The sequence below is a fragment of the Taudactylus pleione genome, unplaced genomic scaffold, assembly GCF_031769625.1.
Source record: "Taudactylus pleione unplaced genomic scaffold, aTauple2 ptg000100l, whole genome shotgun sequence".
NCBI lineage: Eukaryota > Metazoa > Chordata > Amphibia > Anura > Myobatrachidae > Taudactylus > Taudactylus pleione.
Genome location: NW_028284502.1, coordinates 117,631 through 132,184, shown reverse-complemented (window position 1 = coordinate 132,184; position 14,554 = coordinate 117,631). Strand labels below are relative to the sequence as shown.

The 14,554-nt window shown below is 34.8% G+C and overlaps 8 non-coding genes across 8 annotated transcripts; all 8 read left to right on the top strand.

The window, feature by feature from the left end:
- Positions 1 to 298: 298 nt before the first annotated feature.
- On the top strand, positions 299 to 380 carry TRNAS-GCU (transfer RNA serine (anticodon GCU)). The gene has a single exon. It is a non-coding gene; the product is annotated as a tRNA-Ser (tRNA).
- A 4,222-nt stretch (positions 381 to 4,602) lies between these two features.
- TRNAS-ACU (transfer RNA serine (anticodon ACU)) lies at positions 4,603 to 4,684 on the top strand. Its single transcript has one exon. It is a non-coding gene; the product is annotated as a tRNA-Ser (tRNA).
- A 1,455-nt stretch (positions 4,685 to 6,139) lies between these two features.
- Positions 6,140 to 6,221, top strand: TRNAC-GCA (transfer RNA cysteine (anticodon GCA)). The gene has a single exon. It is a non-coding gene; the product is annotated as a tRNA-Cys (tRNA).
- Positions 6,222 to 8,295: 2,074 nt separating this feature from the next.
- On the top strand, positions 8,296 to 8,377 carry TRNAS-GCU (transfer RNA serine (anticodon GCU)). Its single transcript has one exon. It is a non-coding gene; the product is annotated as a tRNA-Ser (tRNA).
- Positions 8,378 to 8,811: 434 nt separating this feature from the next.
- Positions 8,812 to 8,893, top strand: TRNAS-ACU (transfer RNA serine (anticodon ACU)). Its single transcript has one exon. It is a non-coding gene; the product is annotated as a tRNA-Ser (tRNA).
- Positions 8,894 to 9,834: 941 nt separating this feature from the next.
- On the top strand, positions 9,835 to 9,916 carry TRNAS-GCU (transfer RNA serine (anticodon GCU)). The gene has a single exon. It is a non-coding gene; the product is annotated as a tRNA-Ser (tRNA).
- A 3,191-nt stretch (positions 9,917 to 13,107) lies between these two features.
- Positions 13,108 to 13,189, top strand: TRNAC-GCA (transfer RNA cysteine (anticodon GCA)). Its single transcript has one exon. It is a non-coding gene; the product is annotated as a tRNA-Cys (tRNA).
- A 1,043-nt stretch (positions 13,190 to 14,232) lies between these two features.
- TRNAS-ACU (transfer RNA serine (anticodon ACU)) lies at positions 14,233 to 14,314 on the top strand. Its single transcript has one exon. It is a non-coding gene; the product is annotated as a tRNA-Ser (tRNA).
- The last annotated feature ends 240 nt before the right edge of the window (positions 14,315 to 14,554 follow it).

Here is a 14,554-nt window from a genome sequence, read left to right as displayed (position 1 = left end):
CATAGCCCACTTTTAGTGAAAATCTACCATTACTGTTATAGTATAAGTCATGTCATTGGCCAGATGTGTATGTTATGATTTTTTTGTCATTTGTGATGGATCAACATGATGGTGTAGTAGTTCACAAATATAGGTTACGTTTAAAGCAAAATAAATGTTCTTTAAGCAAAGGCTCACTTGAAAGTGGACTTGCTAACAAGCCTGTGATATTGCTGAGAACACAACCAACAATGTGTAAAGAATTGATTTAAAGTATGACAAGAGGTGTCAGAAAACCCTTCTTGATTTGTGCTAAAAAGACGAGGTGGCCGAGTGGTTAAGGCGATGGACTGCTAATCCATTGTGCTCTGCACGCATGAGTTCAAATCCCATCCTCGTCGGTTTGGAAATGTTTGCTTGGAAATTAAATTTTTGCAAATAATGCTTCATAAGTGAAGCTGACACTCAAATGTCAAAAATAAACTTGTTCAATTAAGAAATCTACTTCAATGAACAATGCTTTTCATTAAACACATACATAGCACACATTTAGTGAAAATCTACCATTACTGTTATAGTAGACGTCATGTCATTGGCCAGATTTGTATGTTATGAATATTTGTCGTTTGTGAAGGATCAACATGATGGTGTAGTAGCTCACAAATATAGGTAACGTTTAAAGTAAAATAAATGTTCTTTAAGCAAAGGCTCACTTGAAAGTGGACTTGCTAACAAGCCTGTGATATTGCTGAGAACACAACCAACAGTGTATAAAGAATTGATTTAAAATATGACAAGTGGTGTCAGAAAACCCTTCTTTATTTGTGCCAGAAAGATGAGGTGGCCGAGTGGTTAAGGCGATGGACTTCACTTCACTTCATTTATGAAGCATTATTTGCAAAAATTCCATTTTTAAGCAAACAATTCCAAACCGACGAGGATGGGATTTGAACCCATGCATGCTGAGCACAATCCATTGTGCTCTGCACGCATGGGTTCATATCCCATCCTCGTCGGTTTGGAATTGTTTGCTTGGAAATGGAATTTTTGCAAATAATGCTTCATATGTGAAGCTGACACTCAAATGTGAAAAATAAACTAGTTCAATTAAGAAATCTACTTCAATGAACAATGCTTTTCGTTAAAGACATTCAAAGCACACATTTAGTGAAAATCTACTAGTACTGTTATAGTAGAAGTCATGTCATTGGCCAGATGTGTATGTTATGATTTTTTGTCATTTGTGATGGATCAACATGATGGTGTAGTAGTTCACAAATATAGGTAACATTTAAAGTAAAATAAATGTTCTTTAAGCAAAGGCTCACTTGAAAGTGGACTTGCTAACAAGCCTGTGATATTGATGAGAACACAACCAACAATGTATAAAGAATTGATTTAAAGTATGACAAGAGGTGTTAGAAAACCCTTCTTTATTTGTGCCAGAAAGATGAGGTGGCCGAGTGGTTAAGGCGATGGACTGCTAATCCATTGTGCTTTGCATGGTTTCAAATCCCATCCTCGTCGGTTTGGAATCGTTTGCTTGGAAATGGAATTTTTGCAAATAATGCTTCATAAGTGAAGCTGACACTCAAATGTCAAAAATAAACTAGTTCAATTAAGAAATCTACTTCAATGAACAATGCTTTTCTTTAAAGTCATATATAGCACACATTTAGTAAAAATCTACCATTACTGTTATAGTAGAAGTCATGTCATTGGCCAGATGTGCATGTTATGATGTTTTGTCGTTTGTGATGGATCAACATGATGGTGTAGTAGTTCACAAATAAAGGTTACGTTTAAAGTAAAATAAATGTTCTTTAAGCAAAGGCTCACTTGAAAGTGGACTTGCTAACAAGCCTTTGATATTGCAGAGAACACAACCAACAATGTATAAAGAATTGATTTAAAATATGACAAGTGGTGTCAGAAAACCCTTCTTTATTTGTGCCAGAAAGATGAGGTGGCCGAATGGTTAAGGCGATGGACTTCAATTCACTTCACTTATGAAGCATTATTTGCAAAAATTCCATATCCAAGCAAGCAATTCCAAACCGATGAGGATGGGATTTGAACCCATGCATGCAGTGCACAATCCATTGTCAAAAATAAACTAGTTCAATTAAGAAATCTACTTCAATGAACAATGCTTTTTATTAAAGACATACATAGCCCACTTTTAGTGAAAATCTACCATTACTGTTATAGTAGAAGTCATGTCATTGGCCAGATGTGTATGTTATGATTTTTTTGTCATTTGTGATGGATCAACATGATGGTGTAGTAGTTCACAAATATAGGTTACGTTTAAAGCAAAATAAATGTTCTTTAAGCAAAGGCTCACTTGAAAGTGGACTTGCTAACAAGCCTGTGATATTGCTGAGAACACAACCAACAATGTGTAAAGAATTGATTTAAAGTATGACAAGAGGTGTCAGAAAACCCTTCTAGATTTGTGCAAAAAGACGAGGTGGCCGAGTGGTTAAGGTGATGGACTGCTAATCTATTGTGCTCTGCACGCATGGGTTCAAATCCCGTCCTTGTCGGTTTGGAATTGTTTGCTTGAAAATTAAATTTTTGCAAATAATGCTTCATAAGTGAAGCTGACACTCAAATGTCAATAATAAACTAATTCAATTAAGAAATCTACTTCAATGAACAATGCATTTCATTAAAGACATACATAGCACAAATTTAGTGAAAATCTACCATTACTGTTATAGTAGACGTCATGTCATTGGCCATATTGGTATGTTATGATTTTTTGTCATTTGTGATGGATCAACATGATGGTGAAGTAGTTTACAAAAATAGGCTACATTTAAAGTAAAATAAATGTTCTTTAAGCAAAGGCTCACTTGAAACTGGACTTGCTAACAAGCCTGTGATATTGCTGAGAACACAACCAACAATGTATAAAGATTTAGTTTAAAATATGACAAGTGGTGTCAGAAAACCCTTCTTTATTTGTGCCAGAAAGATGAGGTGGCCGAGTGGTTAAGGAGATGGACTTCACTTCACTTATGAAGTATTATTTGCAAAAATTCCATTTCTAAGCAAACAATTCCAAACAGACGAGGATGGGATTTGAAACCATGCATGCTGAGCACAATCCATTGTGCTCTGCACGCATGGATTCATATCCCATCCTCGTTGGTTTGGAATTGTTTGCTTGGAAATGGAATTTTTGCAAATAATGCTTCATATGTGAAGCTGACACTCAAATGTGAAAAATAAACTAGTTCAATTAAGAAATCTACTTCAATGAACAATGCTTTTCATTAAAGACATACATAGAACACATTTAGTGAAAATCTAACATTACTGTTATAGTAGAAGTCATGTCATTGGCCAGATGTGTATGTTATGATTTTTTGTCATTTGTGATGGATCTACATGATGGTGTAGTAGTTCACAAATATAGGTTACGTTTAAAGTAAAATAAATGTTCTTTAAGCAAAGGTTCACTTGAAAGTGGACTTGCTAACAAGCCTGTGATATTGCTGAGAACACAACCAACAATGTATAAAGAATTGATTTAAAATATGACAAGTGGTGTCAGAAAACCCTTCTCTACTTGTGCCAGAAAGATGAGGTGGCCAAGTGGTTAAGGCGATGGACTGCTAATCCATTGTGCTCTGCACACATGGGTTCAAATCCCATCCTCGTCGACTTTGAATTTGATTGCTTGGAAATTTAATTTTTGCAAATAATGCTTCATAAGTGAAGCTGACACTCAAATGTCAAAAATAAACTAGTTCAATTAAGAAATCTACTTCAATGAACAATGCTTTTCATTAAAGACATACATAGAACACATTTAGTGAAAATCTAACATTACTGTTATAGTAGAAGTCATGTCATTGGCCAGATGTGTATGTTATGATTTTTTGTCATTTGTGATGGATCAACATGATGGTGTAGTAGTTCACAAATATAGGTTACGTTTAAAGTAAAATAAATGTTCTTTAAGCAAAGGCTCACTTGAAAGTGGACTTGCTAACAAGCCTGTGATATTGCTGAGAACAGAACCAACAATGTATAAATAATTGATTTAAAATATGACAAGTGGTGTCAGAAAACCCTTCATTATTTGTGCCAGAAAGACGAGGTGGCCGAGTGGTTAAGGCGATGGACTGTTAATCCATTGTGCTTTGCACACTTGTGTTCAAATCCCATCTTCATCGGTTTGGATTTGTTTGCTTGGAAATGGAATTTTTGCAAATAATGCTTCATAAGTGAAGCTGACACTCAAATGTCAAAAATAAACTAGTTCAATTAAGAAATCTACTTCAATGAACAATGCTTTTCATTAAAGACATACATAGCACACATTTAGTGAAAATCTACCATTACTCTTATAGTAGAAGTAATGTCATTGGCCAGATGTGTATGTTTTGATTTTTTATCATTTGTGATGGATCAACATGATGGTGAAGTAGTTTACAAATATAGGTTACATTTTAAGTAAAATAAATGTTCTTTAAGCAAAGGCTCACTTGAAAGTGGACTTGCTAACAAGCCAGTGATATTGCTGAGAACACAACCAACAATGTATAAAGATTTGATTTAAAATATGACAAGTGGTGTCAGAAAACCCTTCTCTACTTGTGCCAGAAAGACGAGGTGGCCGAGTGGTTAAGGCGATGGACTACTAATCCATTGTGCTCTGCACGCATGAGTTCAAATCCCATCCTTGTCGGTTTGGAATTGTATGCTTGGAAATGGAATTTTTTCAAATAATGCTTCATATGTGAAGCTGACACTCAAATGTGAAAATTAACTAGTTCAATTAAGAAATCTACTTCAATGAACAATGCTTTTCATTAAAGACATACATAGAACACATTTAGTGAAAATCTAACATTACTGTTATAGTAGAAGTCATGTCATTGGCCAGATGTGTATGTTATGATTTTTTGTCATTTGTGATGGATCTACATGATGGTGTAGTAGTTCACAAATATAGGTTACATTTAAAGTAAAATAAATGTTCTTTAAGCAAAGGTTCACTTGAAAGTGGACTTGCTAACAAGCCTGTGATATTGCTGAGAACACAACCAACAATGTATAAAGAATTGATTTAAAATATGACAAATGGTGTCAGAAAACCGTTCTTTATTTGTGCTAGAAAGACGAGGTGGCCGAGTGGTTAATGCGATGGACTGCTAATCCATTGTGCTTTGCACGCTTGGGTTCAAATCCCATCTTCATCGGTTTGGAATTGTTTGCTTGGAAAAGGAATTTTTGCAAATAATGCTTCATAAGTGAAGCTGACACTCAAATGTCAAAAATAAACTAGTTCAATTAAGAAATCTACTTCAATGAACAATGCTTTTCATTAAAGACATACATAGCACACATTTAGTGAAAATCTACCATTACTGTTATAGTAGAAGTCATGTCATTGGCTAGATGTGTATGTTATGATTTTTTGTCATTTGTGATGGATCAACATGATAGTGTAGTAGTTCACAAATATAGGTTACGTTTAAAGTAAAATAAATGTTCTTTAAGCAAAGGCTCACTTGAAAGTGGACTTGCTAACAAGCCTTTGATATTGCAGAGAACACAACCAACAATGTATAAAGAATTGATTTAAAATATGACAAGTGGTGTCAGAAAACCCTTCTTTATTTGTGCCAGAAAGATGAGGTGGCCGAATGGTTAAGGCGATGGACTTCAATTCACTTCACTTATGAAGCATTATTTGCAAAAATTCCATATCCAAGCAAGCAATTCCAAACCGATGAGGATGGGATTTGAACCCATGCATGCAGTGCACAATCCATTGTCAAAAATAAACTAGTTCAATTAAGAAATCTACTTCAATGAACAATGCTTTTCATTAAAGACATACATAGCCCACTTTTAGTGAAAATCTACCATTACTGTTATAGTAGAAGTCATGTCATTGGCCAGATGTGTATGTTATGATTTTTTTGTCATTTGTGATGGATCAACATGATGGTGTAGTAGTTCACAAATATAGGTTACGTTTAAAGCAAAATAAATGTTCTTTAAGCAAAGGCTCACTTGAAAGTGGACTTGCTAACAAGCCTGTGATATTGCTGAGAACACAACCAACAATGTGTAAAGAATTGATTTAAAGTATGACAAGAGGTGTCAGAAAACCCTTCTAGATTTGTGCAAAAAAGACGAGGTGGCCGAGTGGTTAAGGTGATGGACTGCAAATCTATTGTGCTCTGCACGCATGGGTTCAAATCCCATCCTCGTCGGTTTGGAATTGTTTGCTTGGAAATTAAATTTTTGCAAATAATGCTTCATAAGTGAAGCTGACACTCAAATGTCAAAAATAAACTAATTCAATTAAGAAATCTTCTTCAATGAACAATGCATTTCATTAAAGACATACATAGCACACATTTAGTGAAAATCTACCATTACTGTTATAGTAGACGTCATGTCATTGGCCATATTGGTATGTTATGATTTTTTTTCATTTGTGATGGATCAACATGATGGTGAAGTAGTTTACAAAAATAGGCTACATTTAAAGTAAAATAAATGTTCTTTAAGCAAAGGCTCACTTGAAACTGGACTTGCTAACAAGCCTGTGATATTGCTGAGAACACAACCAACAATGTATAAAGATTTAATTTAAAATATGACAAGTGGTGTCAGAAAACCCTTCTTTATTTATGCCAGAAAGATGAGGTGGCCGAGTGGTTAAGGCGATGGACTTCACTTCACTTATGAAGAATTATTTGCAAAAATTCAATTTCTAAGCAAACAATTCCAAACCGACGAGGATGGGATTTGAACCCATGCATGCTGAGCACAATCCATTGTGCTCTGCACGCATGGGTTCATATCCCATCCTCGTTGGTTTGGAATTGTTTGCTTGGAAATGGAATTTTTGCAAATAATGCTTCATATGTGAAGCTGACACTCAAATGTTAAAAATAAACTAGTTCAATTAAGAAATCTACTTCAATGAACAATGCTTTTCATTAAAGACATACATAGAACACATTTAGTGAAAATCTAACATTACTGTTATAGTAGAAGTCATGTCATTGGCCAGATGTGTATGTTATGATTTTTTGTCATTTGTGATGGATCTACATGATGGTGTAGTAGTTCACAAATATAGGTTACGTTTAAAGTAAAATAAATGTTCTTTATGCAAAGGCTCACTTGAAACTGGACTTGCTAACATGCCTGTGATATTGCTGAGAACACAACCAACAATGTATAAAGAATTGATTTAAAATATGACAAGTGGTGTCAGAAAACCCTTCTCTACTTGTGCCAGAAATATGAGGTGGCCAAGTGGTTAAGGCGATAGACTGCTAATCCATTGTGCTCTGCACACATGGGTTCAAATCCCATCCTCGTCGACTTTGAATTTGATTGCTTGGAAATTTAATTTTTGCAAATAATGCTTCATAAGTGAAGCTGACACTCAAATGTCAAAAATAAACTAGTTCAATTAAGAAATCTACTTCAATGAACAATGCTTTTCATTAAAGACATACATAGAACACATTTAGTGAAAATCTAACATTACTGTTATAGTAGAAGTCATGTCATTGGCCAGATGTGTATGTTATGATTTTTTGTCATTTGTGATGGATCAACATGATGGTGTAGTAGTTCACAAATATAGGTTACGTTTAAAGTAAAATAAATGTTCTTTAAGCAAAGGCTCACTTGAAAGTGGACTTGCTAACAAGCCTGTGATATTGCTGAGAACAGAACCAACAATGTATAAATAATTGATTTAAAATATGACAAGTGGTGTCAGAAAACCCTTCATTATTTGTGCCAGAAAGACGAGGTGGCCGAGTGGTTAAGGCGATGGACTGTTAATCCATTGTGCTTTGCACACTTGTGTTCAAATCCCATCTTCATCGGTTTGGATTTGTTTGCTTGGAAATGGAATTTTTGCAAATAATGCTTCATAAGTGAAGCTGACACTCAAATGTCAAAAATAAACTAGTTCAATTAAGAAATCTACTTCAATGAACAATGCTTTTCATTAAAGACATACATAGCACACATTTAGTGAAAATCTACCATTACTCTTATAGTAGAAGTAATGTCATTGGCCAGATGTGTATGTTTTGATTTTTTATCATTTGTGATGGATCAACATGATGGTGAAGTAGTTTACAAATATAGGTTACATTTTAAGTAAAATAAATGTTCTTTAAGCAAAGGCTCACTTGAAAGTGGACTTGCTAACAAGCCAGTGATATTGCTGAGAACACAACCAACAATGTATAAAGATTTGATTTAAAATATGACAAGTGGTGTCAGAAAACCCTTCTCTACTTGTGCCAGAAAGACGAGGTGGCCGAGTGGATAAGGCGGTGGACTGCTAATCCATTGTGCTCTGCACGCATGGGTTCAAATCCCATCCTCGTCGGTTTGGAATTGTTTGCTTGAAAATGGAATTTTTGCAAATAATTCTACATAAATGAAGTTGACACTCAAATGTCAAAAATAAACTCGTTCAATTAAGAAATCTACTTCAATGAACAATGCTTTTCATTAAACACATACATAGCACACATTTAGTGAAAATCTACCATTACTGTTATAGTAGAAGTCATGTCATTGGCCAGATGTGTATATTATGATTTTTTGTCATTTGTGATGGATCAAACATGATGGTGTAGTAGTTCACAAATATAGGTTACGTTTAAAGTAAAATAAATGTTCTTTAAGCAAAGGCTCACTTGAAAGTGAACTTGCTAACAAGCCTGTGGTATTTATGAGAACACAACCAACAATGTATAAAGAATTGATTTAAAATATGACAAGTGGTGTCAGAAAACCCTTCTTTATTTGTGTCAGAAAGATGAGGTGGCCGAGTGGTTAAGGCGATGGACTACTAATCCATTGTGCTCTGCATGCATGGGTTCAAATCCCAACCTTGTTGGTTTGGAATTGTTTGCTTGGAAATGGAATTTTTGTAAATAATGCTTCATAAGTGAAGCTGACACTCAAATGTCAAAAATAAACTAATTCAATTAAAAAATCTACTTCAATGAACAATGCTTTTCATTAAAGACATACATAGAACACATTTAGTGAAAATCTACCATTACTGTTATAGTAGAAGTCATGACATTGGCTAGATGTGTATGTTATGATTTTTTGTCGTTTGTGATGGATCAACATGATGGTGTAGTAGTTCACAAATATAGGTTACGTTTAAAGTAAAATAAATGTTCTTTAAGCAAAGGCTCACTTGAAAGTGGACTTGCTAACAAGCCTGTGATATTGCTGAGAACACAACCAACAATGTATAAAGAATTGATTTAAAATATGACAAATGGTGTCAGAAAACCCTTCTTTATTTGTGCCAGAAAGATGAGGTGGCCGAGAGGTTAAGGCGATGGACTTCAATTCACTTCACTTATGAAGCATTATTTGCAAAAATTCCATATCCAAGCAAGCAATTCCAAACCGATGAGGATGAGATTTGAACCCATGCATGCAGAGCACAATCCATTGTCAAAAATAAACTAGTTCAATTAAGAAATCTACTTCAATGAACAATGCTTTTCATTAAAGACATACATAGCCCACTTTTAGTGAAAATCTACCATTACTGTTATAGTATAAGTCATGTCATTGGCCAGATGTGTATGTTATGATTTTTTTGTCATTTGTGATGGATCAACATGATGGTGTAGTAGTTCACAAATATAGGTTACGTTTAAAGCAAAATAAATGTTCTTTAAGCAAAGGCTCACTTGAAAGTGGACTTGCTAACAAGCCTGTGATATTGCTGAGAACACAACCAACAATGTGTAAAGAATTGATTTAAAGTATGACAAGAGGTGTCAGAAAACCCTTCTTGATTTGTGCTAAAAAGACGAGGTGGCCGAGTGGTTAAGGCGATGGACTGCTAATCCATTGTGCTCTGCACGCATGAGTTCAAATCCCATCCTCGTCGGTTTGGAAATGTTTGCTTGGAAATTAAATTTTTGCAAATAATGCTTCATAAGTGAAGCTGACACTCAAATGTCAAAAATAAACTTGTTCAATTAAGAAATCTACTTCAATGAACAATGCTTTTCATTAAACACATACATAGCACACATTTAGTGAAAATCTACCATTACTGTTATAGTAGACGTCATGTCATTGGCCAGATTTGTATGTTATGAATATTTGTCGTTTGTGAAGGATCAACATGATGGTGTAGTAGCTCACAAATATAGGTAACGTTTAAAGTAAAATAAATGTTCTTTAAGCAAAGGCTCACTTGAAAGTGGACTTGCTAACAAGCCTGTGATATTGCTGAGAACACAACCAACAGTGTATAAAGAATTGATTTAAAATATGACAAGTGGTGTCAGAAAACCCTTCTTTATTTGTGCCAGAAAGATGAGGTGGCCGAGTGGTTAAGGCGATGGACTTCACTTCACTTCATTTATGAAGCATTATTTGCAAAAATTCCATTTTTAAGCAAACAATTCCAAACCGACGAGGATGGGATTTGAACCCATGCATGCTGAGCACAATCCATTGTGCTCTGCACGCATGGGTTCATATCCCATCCTCGTCGGTTTGGAATTGTTTGCTTGGAAATGGAATTTTTGCAAATAATGCTTCATATGTGAAGCTGACACTCAAATGTGAAAAATAAACTAGTTCAATTAAGAAATCTACTTCAATGAACAATGCTTTTCGTTAAAGACATTCAAAGCACACATTTAGTGAAAATCTACTAGTACTGTAATAGTAGAAGTCATGTCATTGGCCAGATGTGTATGTTATGATTTTTTGTCATTTGTGATGGATCAACATGATGGTGTAGTAGTTCACAAATATAGGTAACATTTAAAGTAAAATAAATGTTCTTTAAGCAAAGGCTCACTTGAAAGTGGACTTGCTAACAAGCCTGTGATATTGATGAGAACACAACCAACAATGTATAAAGAATTGATTTAAAGTATGACAAGAGGTGTTAGAAAACCCTTCTTTATTTGTGCCAGAAAGATGAGGTGGCCGAGTGGTTAAGGCGATGGACTGCTAATCCATTGTGCTTTGCATGGTTTCAAATCCCATCCTCGTCGGTTTGGAATCGTTTGCTTGGAAATGGAATTTTTGCAAATAATGCTTCATAAGTGAAGCTGACACTCAAATGTCAAAAATAAACTAGTTCAATTAAGAAATCTACTTCAATGAACAATGCTTTTCTTTAAAGTCATATATAGCACACATTTAGTAAAAATCTACCATTACTGTTATAGTAGAAGTCATGTCATTGGCCAGATGTGCATGTTATGATGTTTTGTCGTTTGTGATGGATCAACATGATGGTGTAGTAGTTCACAAATAAAGGTTACGTTTAAAGTAAAATAAATGTTCTTTAAGCAAAGGCTCACTTGAAAGTGGACTTGCTAACAAGCCTTTGATATTGCAGAGAACACAACCAACAATGTATAAAGAATTGATTTAAAATATGACAAGTGGTGTCAGAAAACCCTTCTTTATTTGTGCCAGAAAGATGAGGTGGCCGAATGGTTAAGGCGATGGACTTCAATTCACTTCACTTATGAAGCATTATTTGCAAAAATTCCATATCCAAGCAAGCAATTCCAAACCGATGAGGATGGGATTTGAACCCATGCATGCAGTGCACAATCCATTGTCAAAAATAAACTAGTTCAATTAAGAAATCTACTTCAATGAACAATGCTTTTTATTAAAGACATACATAGCCCACTTTTAGTGAAAATCTACCATTACTGTTATAGTAGAAGTCATGTCATTGGCCAGATGTGTATGTTATGATTTTTTTGTCATTTGTGATGGATCAACATGATGGTGTAGTAGTTCACAAATATAGGTTACGTTTAAAGCAAAATAAATGTTCTTTAAGCAAAGGCTCACTTGAAAGTGGACTTGCTAACAAGCCTGTGATATTGCTGAGAACACAACCAACAATGTGTAAAGAATTGATTTAAAGTATGACAAGAGGTGTCAGAAAACCCTTCTAGATTTGTGCAAAAAGACGAGGTGGCCGAGTGGTTAAGGTGATGGACTGCTAATCTATTGTGCTCTGCACGCATGGGTTCAAATCCCGTCCTTGTCGGTTTGGAATTGTTTGCTTGAAAATTAAATTTTTGCAAATAATGCTTCATAAGTGAAGCTGACACTCAAATGTCAATAATAAACTAATTCAATTAAGAAATCTACTTCAATGAACAATGCATTTCATTAAAGACATACATAGCACAAATTTAGTGAAAATCTACCATTACTGTTATAGTAGACGTCATGTCATTGGCCATATTGGTATGTTATGATTTTTTGTCATTTGTGATGGATCAACATGATGGTGAAGTAGTTTACAAAAATAGGCTACATTTAAAGTAAAATAAATGTTCTTTAAGCAAAGGCTCACTTGAAACTGGACTTGCTAACAAGCCTGTGATATTGCTGAGAACACAACCAACAATGTATAAAGATTTAGTTTAAAATATGACAAGTGGTGTCAGAAAACCCTTCTTTATTTGTGCCAGAAAGATGAGGTGGCCGAGTGGTTAAGGAGATGGACTTCACTTCACTTATGAAGTATTATTTGCAAAAATTCCATTTCTAAGCAAACAATTCCAAACAGACGAGGATGGGATTTGAAACCATGCATGCTGAGCACAATCCATTGTGCTCTGCACGCATGGATTCATATCCCATCCTCGTTGGTTTGGAATTGTTTGCTTGGAAATGGAATTTTTGCAAATAATGCTTCATATGTGAAGCTGACACTCAAATGTGAAAAATAAACTAGTTCAATTAAGAAATCTACTTCAATGAACAATGCTTTTCATTAAAGACATACATAGAACACATTTAGTGAAAATCTAACATTACTGTTATAGTAGAAGTCATGTCATTGGCCAGATGTGTATGTTATGATTTTTTGTCATTTGTGATGGATCTACATGATGGTGTAGTAGTTCACAAATATAGGTTACGTTTAAAGTAAAATAAATGTTCTTTAAGCAAAGGTTCACTTGAAAGTGGACTTGCTAACAAGCCTGTGATATTGCTGAGAACACAACCAACAATGTATAAAGAATTGATTTAAAATATGACAAATTGTGTCAGAAAACCGTTCTTTATTTGTGCTAGAAAGATGAGGTGGCCGAGTGGTTAAGGCGATGGACTGCAAATCCATTGTGCTTTGCACACTTGTGTTCAAATCCCATCTTCATCGGTTTGGATTTGTTTGCTTGGAAATGGAATTTTTGCAAATAATGCTTCATAAGTGAAGCTGACACTCAAATGTCAAAAATAAACTAGTTCAATTAGGATATCTACTTCAATGAACAATGCTTTTCATTAAAGACATACATAGCACACATTTAGTGAAAATCTACCATTACTGTTATAGTAGACGTCATGTCATTGGCCATATTGGTATGTTATTATTATTTGTCGTTTGTGATGGATCAACATGATGGTGTAGTAGCTCACAAATATAGGTTACGTTTAAAGTAAAATAAATGTTCTTTAAGCAACGGCTCACTTGAAAGTGGACTTGCTAACAAGCATGTGATATTGCTGAGAACACAACCAACAATGTATAAAGAATTGATTTAAAATATGACAAGTGGTGTCAGAAATCCCTTCTTTATTTGTGCCAGAAAGACGACGTGGCCGAGTGGTTAAGGCGATGGACTTCACTTCACTTATGAAGCATTATTTGCAAAAATTCCATATCCAAGCAAGCAATTCCAATCCGACGAGGATGGGATTTGAACCCATGCATGCAGAGCACAATGCATTGTGCGCTGCACGCATTGGTTCAAATCCCATCGTCGTCGGTTTGGAATTGTTTGCTTGGAAATTGAATTTTTGCAAATAATGCTTCATAAGTGAAGCTGACACTCAAATGTCAAAAATAAACTAGTTCAATTAAGAAATCTACTTCAATGAACAATGCTTTTCATTAAAGTCATATATAGCACACATTTAGTAAAAATCTACCATTACTGTTATAGTAGAAGTCATGTCATTGGCCAGATGTGAATGTTATGATGTTTTGTCGTTTGTGATGGATCAACATGATGGTGTAGTAGTTCACAAATAAAGGTTACGTTTAAAGTAAAATAAATGTTCTTTAAGCAAAGGCTCACTTGAAAGTAGACTTGCTAACAAGCCTGTGATATTTATGGGAACACAACCAACAATGTATAAAGAATTGATTTAAAATATGACAAGTGGTGTCAGAAAACCCTTCTTTATTTGTGTCAGAAAGATGAGGTGGCCGAGTGGTTAAGGCGATGGACTACTAATCCATTGTGCTCTGCGTGCATGGGTTCAAATCCCTTCCTCGTTTGCTTGGAAATGGAATTTTTGCAAATAATGCTTCATAAGTGAAGCTGACACTCAAATGTCAAAAATAAACTAATTCAATTAAGAAATCTACTTCAATGAACAATGCTTTTCATTAAAGATATACATAGAACACATTTAGTGAAAATCTACCATTACTGTTATAGTAGAAGTCATGTCATTGGCTAGATGTGTATGTTATGATTTTTTGTCGTTGGTGATGGATCAACATGATGGTGTAGTA